The sequence below is a fragment of the Stenella coeruleoalba genome (assembly GCF_951394435.1).
Source record: "Stenella coeruleoalba genome assembly, chromosome: 16".
Lineage (NCBI taxonomy): Eukaryota > Metazoa > Chordata > Mammalia > Artiodactyla > Delphinidae > Stenella > Stenella coeruleoalba.
Genome location: NC_137162.1, coordinates 70,736,431 through 70,750,013, shown reverse-complemented (window position 1 = coordinate 70,750,013; position 13,583 = coordinate 70,736,431). Strand labels below are relative to the sequence as shown.

At 35.0% G+C, this 13,583-nt stretch overlaps 1 long non-coding RNA gene across 1 annotated transcript in view; it reads left to right on the top strand.

The window, feature by feature from the left end:
* LOC307175226 overlaps window positions 1-13,583 on the top strand; it is a 479,060-nt gene that overhangs the window by 243,584 nt on the left and 221,893 nt on the right. The window contains exon 2 of the long non-coding RNA XR_013824268.1: window positions 10,468-10,523. This is a non-coding gene — a long non-coding RNA (uncharacterized lncRNA). The remainder of the gene's footprint in view (window positions 1-10,467; window positions 10,524-13,583) is intronic.

Genomic DNA, 13,583 nt, shown 5'->3' with positions numbered 1-13,583 from the left:
CTTGTCCTAATCTCCTTTGGCTTGGATGCAACCCTTGAGAAAGTGGTGCTATATCTTAATGTACTCAGCTGTTCACTGAAGGAGATGAAGCCATAGATGCTTCCAGTGGCAGCTGTCTGCAAACCCATGCCATGTTTAAAAACAAGCTTAGAAAACTAGGCTTCTGGGGCCAGGGAACCATGTGTAATTTCTTGTAAGGTGGAAAATACCTTGGGAAGCCCAAGAGGGAGAGGAAATCCTTTCACCTTGCTTCTGCTGGAGCTCTAAATCCTTATATTTTTCCAATTACAAAGGCAGATTTTTCCTCTGAAACTCACAAAAGAATTTGTGGTAACTATGAATCGATGCAAAAGCACGCTCAAATAATTTTCATGATCGTAGTGCTTGCTTTCCATAAATTTGATGTGCAGTAACCCCTAGCAATGACACTGTTGTTTCAAAATAAGCAATCAAATTGATCAAAGAAACATTTATTGAGCTGCTACTATATGCCTATCTTAGATTGTGGTTGGGGCATGTTCTGGGCTTCCTAGAATCAGGATATCAAAAGCATGGCAAGTTCTCAATGAATATGTGTTAAGTTGAAGTCAGTATGGCCTTGAAACTGAAGTGTTTTCTCTTAAATAGCCTTTATAATTTTACATAAAAAATGAGAAAGGTAGACTAGATAATCCTAAGGTCCCTTTCAGTTTTTAAACAACACAACAAAAAAGTACTTTCAAAATTTGTTCTATACTTTGGTGACCTAATCAAGCAGGCCATATGGAATTCATAATTCTATGAAATATATATACAAATATATATGATGCAGGATGATGCATTAGCCATGAAGATGATTCCAATGTAGTAAATAGGGTCATTCGTATATAGGTTCTAGTCAACAATATATACATTAAACAATCAGTGAGAATATACAGTGGTAAAAATATATCATTTAGTGTGGTAAGGAATAAACTTAAATGAAGTGTGCAGAATCTATATTGAGTAAATTATAAAGCTTTACTGTGGGATGTAAATAAGGTGAACAAGTGGGAAGATCTGATGTGTGCTTGGATAAGAAGTCTCAATTTAGTTAAATAAATATTATATATAAGTTGAACCCCGATTGGACTCTTTTTGGTAATATGATTAAAGTTAAGTTAAAGGTGACTTCTAAGGATGGTATATTTGAGACTACTTTGGTATTTTTGAAAAAAGAGTAATGACACTCTATGTCCCCCCCAACAAACATCATACTGTATTATAAAGTTATAAAAATCAAAAGAGTTTAGTATTGGTATCAGAAAGGACAGATAGATCAGTAAAATAGAAAGGGAATCCTAAAAACCATATATCGTAATAATTTAGTATATAATTTCAAATCAGCAGGTGTACTAGGCTAGGCTAGACCAGGTAACAAAGTATCCTCAAATCTCAATAGATTGATACAACAAAAATTTATATAATGCAGTCCAGTACAGATCACAGGCCAGGGAAGGGAAAGGACTTTGCTCCAGAGTCGTTCATGGATCTAGGCTGACAGAGTTTTCACTGTCTTGTAGGTGAAATATTTAAAATATATGGCCTCCATGATTGCAGAGGTTTCCTAATGGAAACCTCATAGCTGCTCGTAAATGCTTTGCCTGGAAGTAACAAACTTACAGAACTTGTGACCTGCCTAATTGCAAAGGGCTGAGAAATCGAGTAGGTTATGGATATTTTGCGAGGAATAGATGTCTCTGCCACACTGAAGAATATATGGATTATTTTTAATGGTATATGGGCAGGTGGATTCAATATTTTGATTAACGTTTTCAGATAAACTAAAGCCAGATAATCTGTTACTAGCAAAAATGCATTATGGGAAAGGCTAAAGTAAGTCTTACAGACTAAAAGAACATGACAGCAGATGAAACCTGGGTCTGCAGGAAGGAATAAAGAACATAAAAAATGCTAAGTATGTGGGTAAAAATTACATTTTTTTTCTTAGTTTCTTTGAAAGACAGCTGATGGTTTAAAATTGTCAACAATGCATGGCAGGGTTTATAACATATGTAAATGTAAAATATATGATAACAATAGGCAAAGGAAGGGGATTGAAAGGATTTATACTGTTACAAGGTGCTTATATTTTATATGAAATGCTACAATATTAAGTATAAGTTGACTATGATAAATTAAGGATGCATTTTTGTAAACCTTGAGTAACCACACAAAATGTATAGCTAAAGGACAATAGAGAAATTTTAAGAAGACTACTAAAATCAATTCAATTAACCAACAAGAAGGCATAAAATTAATAACAGAGGAAGATCTGCAGCAAAGAGATGTGACAAATAGAAAAAAGTAGCAAAATCATAGACTTAAACCCAACTGTATCAATGACTGTATTCAATATAAGTGCCAAATAGAGAAAGAGATGATCAAACTAAGTAAAAAATGCAAGATCCAACTCTATGCTATTGACAAGACATGCATATTAAATACAAAAAGGCAGAGAGCTTGAACATAAAAGAATGGAAAAAGATATACAATGCATAAGAAAGCTGGTGTGACTATGTTAATATTGGACACAGTAGGCTTGGAGATAAGGAATATTATCGGAAATAAAGAAGGATGTTTTACATTAATAAACTGGTCAACTTATTAGGGAGACTTAATAATCCTAACTGTGTATGGACCTAATAATAGAGATTAAAAATACATGAGACTAAAGCAATCATATCTAAAGGGAGAAAGAGAAATGCAAATTATACATGGAGAATTTAAAATATCTCTTTCAGCAAGTTATATAACAAGAAAACAATCAACAAATTATGTATCATCAACTTTAGATGACATCTAAAATATCTTAAAGCACAAAAATTACCAACATTTACAGAAATAAATAGAAAATATGTGTATCTCTATATCTTTTAAAAGAATTCATGTAAAAAACTTCCCCCCAAAATATCTCAAGCTCAGATGGTTTCAGTGTTAAATTCTATCAACTATTTCAGGAAGTATTAGTATTATTCTTATATAAACTCTTTTAGAAAAGGAATAAAGAACACTTTCCTACTGATATTTAAGGCAACATAACCCCAATAACAAAACCTGACAGAGATACTACAAGAAATGAAAATAATAGAATAATAAGCCTCATAAATATAGATGTGAAAATCCTTGACAAAATATTGGCAACTGAATACAAAAATATATGAAAAGGGTAATATCACATGACTAAGTGAGCTTTATCCCAAGATTGCAAGACTGAGCTACCACTCAAAAATCAATCAGTGTAATTCACAGCATTAATAGCAAAATAGAGGAAAGCCATATAATGATATTGATAGATGCAAGAAAATCATTTGTCAAAGTTCATCCATTTATGAAAAGAATTTCTCAATATAGGAATAGAGAGGAATTTTTCTCAGTCTGTTGAAGGGATCTACAACAAAACAAAATAATAACAGCCAACATCATACTTTGTGGTGAAAAATTGAATGCTTCTCCGCAAGATCAGGAACTAGACAGGCTATCTGCTCTCAGGATTTCTACTCAGTTTGGCATAGAGGTCCTCACCAGTGCAATAAAGTAAGTAAAACGGTAAAGGTTGGAAAGGAAGAACTGTCTTTACTTTTAGGCAACATGATTGTTTATGTAGAAAATACTGGAATCAAAAAAAAAAAATAAACCCATAAAGATAATATAGTAAGTTTGTAGGATTCAAGGAAAATACATAAAAATCAAATGAATTTCTACATATCAGTAGCAAAACTGGAAAATAAAATCAAGAAAAAATCCATTTATAGTAGCATTAAAACATAAAATATTTAGAAATATTTACAAGAAAAGATACATTATATCTCTCTACAGATGACTGTAAAATACTGCTGAGAAAAACAAAAGAAGACCTAAATAAATGAATGTTTTGAATCAGAAGACTACATACTTTTAAGATATCTGTTGTCTCTAGATTGATCCATAGAGTTGATAAAATCAAAATCAAAGTCCTAACAGACTTTTTGGTAGAAGTTGACAAGTTGATTCTAAAATATATATAGAAATTCATAAGACATAGAAAAGCCAGAGAAATCTTTAAATAGAAGAACATTTTGGAAAACTCACATTACCTGATTTCAAGACTTATTATGAAGGTTACCGTAATCAGGATGGCATGGTCTTGACATAAGAGAAAAATTCATCAAAGGAACATAACATAGAGTCCAGAAATAAACACACACATAAATGGTCTTGATTTTCAACAAAGACCAAGACAAATCAATGAAGAAAGGAAGAGCCTTTTAGCAAATGGTGCTGGAATAACTGGGCAACGGTGCTGAAACAAAAATTAACCTCAATCCCTACCCCACACCACGCTGAAAAGTTAATTTGAGGTGTATTACAGACGAAGCTGAGAAAGCTGTAATTCTAAAGGAAAAGAGAGGTGAAAGGTACTCATGACCATGTAACAAAGGACATGATTTTTAGATACTGAAAGGACCTAGAATCAATTCTCTCCACATTATAGATGAGAAAACTGGCTCAGAGAGGTAATAGTTTGCCCAGCATCACACTGATAGTGCATCCTGGTACCACATTAGTATTCTCATTTCATTTCTTCCTACATTTTAGGATTTTTCCAGAAAGCTAATCTTAACAGTTGTCAGGGTAACCTGACAATACCCCAAGTTCAGTTGTGACAGTTTATTGTCTGCATTCAAATCTAAGGCTACAACACATCAATCAAAATATAGAGTCAGACATAAATTAAAATTTCTGTTCTGATATATAGAAACAAAGTAGTTGAGAATAGGAGTGCTGGTGCCTCATATCTGATCCATGGGACATGATCTGTCAATTAAAGGACCATTCGACAAATATACGCGGAACATCCCCTTCATGTCAGGGAGTCACTGAGATAAAACAAGTGGTAAAACACTATTCTAATCCAGCATCTGTAGCTACTTCTTTAAAAAGTTTTTAGGTGGTAACTTTATGAAAAACACTTTATGTACGTGATTTAATTTAATTTACTCCCTACAAAATTCTGGTTGGTAGGGATTGTTTCCTCCATTTCATAGGAGAAAACTGATGCACTGAATGGTTAAATTACTTTTTCCATGGTTTTAAGATTACTAGGCAGTTGTCTCAGGATTTAAAGTCAGATTTGCTTCATTTCAGAACTCAAACTGTTAACTTCTCTACAATGTTGCCTTGTCTTACTACTATTAATGGCTACTGGTTATTGAATTACACTTATGCCAGGCCCATTAAACTATGTCTTATATATACACTTATATATATATGTGTGTGTGTGTTTGTATATATATGTGTGTGTGTATATGTATAATAATTTATCATCTACCATATATGTGTCGTACATATATTTTAATTGCCCAACATCTCTGTTCCCTGTAGAACAGGTTTACTATTCCTAAAACAAAGATGAAACTGAGGTTCAAAGAGGTTAAGAACTTTTCCCATAGTTAAATAGCTAGTAACTTGTATGCCTGGGATTTGAAACTGGATGTGTTTAGAACGAAATTCAACGTCATTGCAAGGACAGTGACTTCCCTGTATTTGAATCTACCGACTCTGACGACACTGAACATAGTGCTTGATGGAACCTGAGCAACTGAGGAAAACCAGATCAAGGCACGCTTTCCTGGGTTTTGGAGAAATACACTCCAGTGCAACGACCTGGCTTTCAAGATGGAGCCTTCTCTGGACAACAAGCAAACTGTGCTCATCACCTGCACAATGCCAGACACAGAGGCCTAATTAGAAACATTCGTCTAACGTGATAACACACGTGTATATGGTAGTCTAAGGAGTTGAGATGACCAAAAGGCTCGCTCTGTTTAGTTTTATCTAGCTGTTTAGCAGACAAAAGTAAATGAATGCAGCACGCCTAGGCTATCAAACCAATCTCTTAATTACAAAACACCCAAATGTGTGTTATTTTTATCCTTTTCCTTTTCAATACAGGTCAGTGGCTCCAGTAATGCTGCCTGATAAATTAAAATGTAAAATTTATGTTCGCATGCCCTCAGAAATCCAGTTCTCATTTTAATTTAAAACAGAGGTTCTTTTCTGTCTCTCTCCCTTTTTTTCCTCTTGCAGGGACTTGTCCTATTTGAAAGCAGTCAAGTGTGTATTATCATTATACTGGCAGTTTCTGAATGATTTTGGAAAAGATCAAAGTCCTTTGTTAATTGCTAAGTATAAGATATTTAATCATTTCATTGTGATATATTGGGTGAAAATAGAATATGACAGCCTCCTCTAAAATTAATATAATGGTAATAAGCAGATGAAATAGCAAAATATAATAAGATTTCCAAATGTTAAATCAACATAGATGGTGTAAGAGTTTCTTAAACTCAGTAACTCACTTGCCTTTTCACTTATGAGATTGTGCAATTTGTTCAGTTGACCTTGAGAAAAAAATGTACAGATACATAACCTCTTTGTTGGATCAATTACATTGCAATAGAAAGAGGATGTTATTTTGCTCTTCACAGAATCAGGAGCTATTTTGTAGACCAACAAGAAGTTATATCACTAAGAGTTCTTTCCCTCCTACTGTCAGCAGTCAGGAAACAGTTGGCTGGGAATGTTTTACACGTCCTCTGCTTTCTTGTATTTTTAGTTTTGATATTTGAATCTGTGTAAGTGAAGGCACACTCGCCACCGTATACTAAATCCCAAGTGGATTTCCATTTTTCTTCACCAGAAACTTTTTATGAAAGCTTGGAGTGTCTTAAAAATAGGTTTGGATCCACTTAGTTTTGTGGTTTGATGGGCCAGTGGTTGTTGTATTATGACATCTGTAGGGATTTATCTAGATCAGACAGTGGTTGGCTCTTAGTATTTCTTCCACTCGGTTGATCTTGGATCTCAGAGAAATAGGCGTTCATAAGTAAACTGACCATTCATTCCTACAGCCTTGTCTCCCAAGATTCAGACTCTCAGGTCTTTAATCTTAATCCCCATGTTCCTTAAGGGGATAATAATAGGATTTATCTCAGAGGGTGGTTTTCAGGCTTAAATAAGGTAATGTATATAAAGCAGTTAGCTCAATACCTGGAACTTATTAACTACCCAGTAAAGGTTAAGTATTATTGTTAATAATAGTTTGAACAATACCTTTTGTGTTATACCATTATTATAACTTTCTAGGTATTTTCACATCTATTATTTCAGATACTTCAAGTTGAAAAAAGAAATTTGTTCTCTGCTGGGATTATTTAATTGGTTTAGACTCAAGTGTAGAAAAATGAGTTAAATACTATATAGCATTAATTAATGGAAATGAAAAAAAATAGCATTTCAATTTAACTGGAGTTCTCTGCTTTTAACTTGCAGGAGAAAGAAAAAAATGAGGAAATACACTCAGATAAAGACTTACTTAAAAATATAGATTTTATAGAAATGCACTAAAGGCAAGATAGAGTTATTCAATACTGCTCTATTTCACATCCTTATTTAAAATCCTAGTCAGTGCAAATCATTGTTTACCATAAATGTTGGAAGATTAATCCACTTATTTTTTCATTCAACCATCACTCTTGGAACACTTACTGTGTGCCCCATGTTGGAGGGCCCTAAGTGGTCAAAGATACATATAATTGTGTCCATTTTTCTCAACTATTAAGTTAGGGAGGTAGAATAATGTATTTCTTTAAATGTTTCCATAGTAAAAGGTAATCCAAAAGTATTTTCAAGATAGCCTTATTTAATGAGAAATGCAATTAACAACAACTTTCCTCTATCTTCAAAATTCTAAATGAGGTTTTATTATAATTAGGGCAGGGAGTAGGGTTTCCATTAAGTGAATGTCGTCTAGACTTTTTTTTAGAACAATCACATTTAAATTACGAAGCAAATTTTTTTTTAAACACTGTAGAATCATTTGATGAGGCCATAGTACCTAAAATAACACTTAAAAAACAAACACTGAAATAGAGAAACAGTAGTTTCTGTAAATAAGAAATGGGCTTGTGCAAACTATTTTGTAATTAATTTAAAAAATAGCCTTACTGATATTTATATATTTGAATAATTGCCTTTTCTTTCAAAGTAATCATCTTAAAAAACACTAAATCCCAATGATATATATATTATTCCAAATTGTATTTGAAAAATCTTTCAAAGAATTGAGCATATTACATTAAAAAAAATTCTCATTGGTGGCAAATTTTCACTCTTTGGGCTCAAAGTAATCTGCAACTAACATTTTAAACTAATATATAATTAATATATATGCTGCCGTACTTGAGATATTACTATAAAGTAACACCATAAATCTGCAACTAACGTTTAAAAATAATATATAACTAATATGTGTGTTACACTTGAGGAATGATTCAGAATAGTTTAAAAATAGAGTAATATTACAAATATTCATCTTTTTTTACCTGTATTTAAAAATATTATTTACATTTAATCTTTAATTTCTGTGTGATTTTTGTTGCGTGGCAAGGCTGTATCATCTTCCTCCTAAATTGTTATTTTCTGCTCCCAGAGAGTTGACTAGTTATCCTTTTGTTACTGGTTTAAAATGCTCCCTATAGTAGAGACTTTAGGAGGAAGCTGTACAGCTCATGATGGTCACAGTTCTCTGAAAACGGCCCCCCAAGCCGTAGAAGGGAACCACTGTGTCCTCACGGCCTGCGCCAATCCTCTTTCTCCTGGGAATTTGGAATGGGGACTGAGAGTTAGGTGATTGATCCCTGTGTGTGCCTGGAACTGAGAACCTCTAAATGGGACCTGAGGGCGCCTCTGTGCCTGGAGAAGGAGGTCTGTAGAAAGAAGAGAAGAAAGCAGATGTGCACAGGCAGACAGTGGCGAGAGGCCCTGTAGTGGCAGTTAGAGGAGGGGATAAAGTGAATCAGAGAGAGAAAGACACACATCATACGGTATCACTTACATGTGGAGTCTAAGAAACATGGTTCAGATGAACTTACCTACAAAACAGAAATAGGGTCGCAGCTGCAGAAAACAAACCTATGGCTACCAGCAGGGAAAGGGCAGAGGGGAGGGATAAATTGGGAGACTGGGACTGACATATACACACCACTATATATAAAATGAATAACGAATAAGGACCTGCTGTATAGCGCAGGGAACTCTACTCAGTACTCTGCAATGGCCTATGTGGGGAAAGAATCTAAAAAAGAGTGGATATATGTATATGTATGATAGATTCACTTTACTGTAGACCTGAAACGAACAAACCATTGTAAATCAACTATACTCCAATAAAAATTTTTTAAAAACATGGTAGGGCTTCCCTGGTGGCGCAGTGGTTGAGAGTCCGCCTGCCGATGCAGGGGACACGGGTCCGTGCCCTGGTCCGGGAAGATACCACATGCCGCGGAGCGGCTGGGCCTGTGAGCCATGGCCGCTGAGCCTGCGCGTCTGGAGCCTGTGCTCCGCAACGGGAGAGGCCACAACAGTGAGAGGCCCGCGTACCAAAAAAAAAAAATATATGGTAAAGCAATTATACTTCAATAAAGATGTTAAAAAAAAGTCACTCAGTTCCAGTCACTGTGAAGTCTCTGCTTTTAGGTGTCAGAAGAGTAGGCTAATGGTAAAATTTCACCTCCTTGCTCAATTTAACTAGGATTAAGTTTTCTTTATCTGTATTCAAGAAGTGTATTGACTAATTATGTTCCCCCCAAATTCCTGTCCATCTGGAACTTGTGCATGTGACCAGTTTTGGAAATAGCTTCCTGAGTAGAGGTAATCAAGTTAAGAAGAGGTTGTACTGGAGTAGGGTGGACCCTAATCCAATGACTAGTGTCCTTAAAAGAGGAGGGAAATTTTGACACCGACCTATGGGGAGAATGCCATGCGACTTTAGAGGCAGAGATTGGAGTGATGTGTTTATAAGCCAGTGAACACGAAGGATTGCCAAAAACCGGCAGAAGCTAGGAAGAGGTGAGGAAGTCACCCTCCCTACAGCTTTTAGAAAGAAAACGGCCCTGCTGACACTTTGATTTCAGATTTCTGTTCTTCAGAGCAGTGAGACAATACATTTCTGTTGTTACAGCCACTCAGTTCATGGTAATTTGTTACAGAAGCTCTAGGAAACTAATAAACTAATAAAATACCTTTAACACACACTAAAGTCTAGTTGTTAGTTCTGTTTAATTGGTATGTCTGCTTATTTCTTGAGAACATCACATTGCTTTCATTGTTTTTGCTTCTTAATATATTAATATATGGTTGGGTAATTTTCTCTCAGTATTCTTCAATATTTTCTTGACTATTAATAGTTGCTTATTATTTTGCAACATTAGACTCACTTCGACAACATCCAGGGAGCTTTTAAAAAACCTTAAGTGGTTTGATGAGCTTTTCTTTAGCTTCTTACTCTTAACTTTTAAGATTATTTCATTGTGGTCAGAGGGAATGGCACATACAGTTCCTACTTGAAGGAATTTATTAAGCTTTCTCTATGGCCTGGTATTTGACAGTTTTGCATATGTTTTTCAGGTATTCGAAAAGAGGATGTATCTTCTCTTGAAGGACACAAACTAGACTCATTACTGGTAAGCATATGATTTATTCAAATCCTACTGTATCCTTATTTCTTATTTCTGCAGTCTATTAAAACAGTAAGGTGGCTAAATATCTCCCAATATGACTGTGAATTTTGCCAAATATTCTTTAAATTTTGGTTTATGTATTTAGATGTTTTGTCATTTGGTGCGTAATATTTATGGCATTTATTTTGGATTTTGCTGTTTAATGACTAGGAGACATTTATCTTTGCTTGATTAAAGGCTCCTTGGCCTGAATTTCACTTTGTTTTCAATTATTATCATCAGCGTCCCTCTTTTTTAACATTTATTTACCTTTGTCCATTCTTTAATGTAGATTTTCCATGTTATATTGTTTTCAATTACCAAAGAAATGTAACCTTGCTTTGAAAATTCAAACAACATGGGAGTATGTAGAGAAAAATCTGAAAATTCCCAATTCATCAACCATCCACTGCATCCTCCATTGCAGTGCTAATCATCTCCCCCAAATAAATAATATTAAGAATTTGGTGGGTATCTTTTCAGGTAATTTTCTATTTATTTACTACTATATATTTATCACTTTATCTAGACAATTATAAATTAAAATCAGTAACATATTATATACAAATTATAAATTTACAAGTTTATATTATAAACAATAAACACAGAAATATTTTACATGCTTTTAGTCACTCTGCTTCCACTTCCATGTGGTATGAAGGAGCTAGAGGCAGACCAGGTCTCACCAAAAACAACTTTGACAGCTGCATAAAATATAGAAATCATTTCTTAGAAACCAGAGGAGAAGAATTTAGACAGTATGAACTGCAGGCCCCAATTCTTCAGAGAAGGGGAAACCTCTAGCAGGTGATCCAACCTCTATAGCTTTTACCCTTTGGACATTTGCTAATTTGGGGAATAAACAGGCAGCTGAGAATGTGGAATTCTCACCTACAAAGGACCACTTCTGGGGAGTGAAGTTTTTATATAGACTTGCTGGGGTCTTAAGCACTTTGCCAACTGAGGGGTATAGACTTGTGATTGGAGAGGGTTTTCCAGTAAATGGGTAATTTTTCTTTTACGACACTTGCTGAATGTTTGATCTGGGTGATTTGCTTTTCCAAAAGTCATTTCATAATAGTAATATAAGTTAATTATACTTGAGTGGGTGATGTGTTTGGTGCATAAGACGCTCAGATAGACCCTGCTCAGGGCTTTTTATCACCCAGAGAGATCCTACGCCATAGAGGACTTAGAGGTAATTTTGTTCCCTTTATTCGTTGGCGCTGCTTTGCATTCCTTCTGTCACTATATGTACACAGCTGCATCTGTGATAATTTAATGATACAGTTTGTGGACACATGCTGTCACTTACCTTTTGCATCAAAGACCCAAGGGGCTACGGTCTACCCCAGCTGAACACAGGATCTTCTTATAATTAAACAAACAAACCCAGTTGTCTTTATTTATAGTTTTGTTCCCTTTCTATTTTCTATTTTATCGCTTTTCACAAGGACTCAGATTTCAGATTGACTGGTTAAGATTGCTTTTTTTTTTTTTTTTTTTTTGTTGTTACGTGGGCCTCTCACTTTTGTGGCCTCTCCCGTTGCGGAGCACAGGCTCCGGACGTGCAGGCTCAGCGGCCATGGCTCACGGGCCCAGCCGCTCCGCAGCATGTGGGATCTTCCCGGATCAGGGCACGAACCCGTGTCCCCTGCATCGGCAGGCGGACTCTCAAGCACTGCGCCACCAGGGAAGCCCTAAGATTGCTCTTTTGTTTTCAGTTTTGTCAGTTTCTGCTTTAATTTAATAGCTGCTCCCTATTATTTCTTTAGATGCTTTTAAAAGCTATTGTGATAATTTATTTTTTTATTGTGGTAACATAGAATTTACCATCTGAACCATTTTTAAGTGTCCAGTACAGTAGTGTTAACTGTAGGCACATTGTTGTGAAAGGGGTCTTTAGAGCTTTGTCATCTTGCGAAACTGAACTCTACACCCATTGAACAGCAGCTCCTCTTTTCCCCTCTCCCAACCTCTGATAACCGCGTTCTACTTTTCGTTTCTTTGAGTTTGGCTACTTTAGATAGCTCATAAGTGGAATCATGCAGTATTTGTCTTTTTGTGACTGGCTTATTTCACTTAATATTTTCAAGATTCATCAAGTTATAGTATATGGCAGAATTTGTATCTTTTTAAAGGCTGAATAATATTCCATTGTATGTATATAGCGTTTGTTTTTTATCCGTTCATCCATTGGTAGACGTTCAGATTGCTTCCACCCCTGTCTACTATGAATATTGCTGCAATGAAAATGTGTGTGCAAATATCTCTTAAAGGTCCTGTTTTTCAATTTTTTGGAACATATACCCAGGAGCAGGATTGCTGGACTGTATGATAATTCTATTTTTAATTTTTTGATGAAACTCCATACTGTTTTCCACAGTGGCTGCACCAGTTTACATCCCCACAAACAATCATAAGTGTTCCAATTTTCCTACATCCTCACCAGCACTGTTGTTTTGTTTTCTTGAGAGTGGTCATCCTGATGGGTATGAGATGATATGTTACTGTGGTTTTGATTTGCATTTCCCTGATGATTAGTGATGTTGAACATCTTTCATTTTCATTTATATATCTTATTTGGAGAAATGTATATGCAAGTCCTTTGCCCATTTTTAAATTGAATTATTTGGGTTTTTGTCATTGAGGTGTAGGAACTCTATATATTCTGGAGGTAAATTCTTATCCGATATATGGTTTGCTAATATTTTTCTCTCATTACATAGGTTACTTTTTCACTCTGTTGACTGTACCCTTTTCTGCACAGAAGTTTTTAAATTTATATAGTCTCGTTTGTCTATTTTTCCTTTTGTTGCCTGTGTTTTTGGTGTCATGTCCAAAAAAGCATTGCTAAATCCAGTGTTGTGAAGCTGTTCCTCTGTTTTTTTCTAGGAACTTTTATAGTTCCAGGTCTTATGTTTAGTTCTTTAATCTATTTTGAGTTGATTTTTGTATATCACATGGTAAGATCCAACTTCATTCTCTTGTGTGTAGATATCCAATTTTCCCATCATCATTTGT